Here is a 902-nt window from a genome sequence, read left to right on the forward strand (position 1 = left end):
CGGGGGCCGAGGGAGCGAGCGTGCGCGCCAACGCGCCCCGACTTCCGCACCGCAGCACCGCGGGACAGGCGTCGCGGGTCGCCCAGTCCCCGCACCTCCCGGCGAGCGCACGCCGCGCGCACACACGGGCGCACGCCCCCGCACACTCACTCACACGCGCTGCACACTCACGGCGTGTCCGGCCCCACCCCTGTGCCAGGGAACCGCTGGCTCCCCGCACCCCGCGCGGGCCCCACCCAGTTTATCAGACCTCAGCCCCCTGCTCCGGTGCCTGGGGACCGGCCCGCCGAGGCAGGGGGACGCTGAGGCCGCCCCGCCGCCCATCCCGGAGGCCTGCCCGGCCCGGCCCGACCGGGTTTCCCAGCACTGCGATCACGGCCCCACACGAGGCAAGGAGGAAGGGGCGGCGCCGCGATTGGGGCTGGCACCGGGGATCGGTGACTGGGGCAAACCCCCACCCCCCACCCCCATCACCACCACCTTTTCTGCGGCACAAAAGGTTGCAGACGGAGCCGTCGTCCCCGTGCAACCTACCGGTGGCCCAGAGCTCCGCCGCCTCCGCCGTGCCCGCGAAACCGGAGACAAGGGCGGCAGAGGCGCACGGCCTGGGCGCCGAGATCCGGGCAGAGGCCGCCAGCAGAGCCAGCGGGTACCCACTCGTCACCCACCGCGCTCGGCGCCAGCTACCGCCCGACGTAGTCCCCGCCTCCGCCGCCTCCTCCTCCTCCTCCTCCTCCTCCGCCCGCCTTCCCGCCTCCTCCCTCTGGCTGCAGAGGCGCAGCCCGTCAGCGACGAGCACGCCTCCTGCGCCCAGCTTAGACACCCGGAGGAAGGCGGGCGGGCGAGAGAAAGGCGCTAAGAGGCTTGAAGAAGTTGGTGCGGGCGGTGGAGGCTGTTGCGGA

At 74.1% G+C, this 902-nt stretch overlaps 1 protein-coding gene across 3 annotated transcripts in view; it reads right to left on the minus strand.

Moving 5' to 3' along the window:
* The window catches only part of LOC103593464 (chromosome unknown open reading frame, human C5orf30), a 21,293-nt gene extending 20,610 nt beyond the window's left edge, over positions 1 to 683 (minus strand). For 2 of the 3 annotated variants that reach the window (XM_008576445.1, XM_008576444.1), the window contains exon 1: positions 535 to 661. The gene's annotated coding sequence lies outside the window, so the exon portion shown is untranslated. Of the gene's footprint in view, positions 1 to 534 lie in introns of all 3 variants that reach the window. The other variant, XM_008576442.1, reaches the window with a different exon arrangement.
* Between the last annotated feature and the right edge of the window lie 219 nt (positions 684 to 902).

This window comes from Galeopterus variegatus, unplaced genomic scaffold (assembly GCF_000696425.1).
Source record: "Galeopterus variegatus unplaced genomic scaffold, G_variegatus-3.0.2 Scaffold1352, whole genome shotgun sequence".
NCBI lineage: Eukaryota > Metazoa > Chordata > Mammalia > Dermoptera > Cynocephalidae > Galeopterus > Galeopterus variegatus.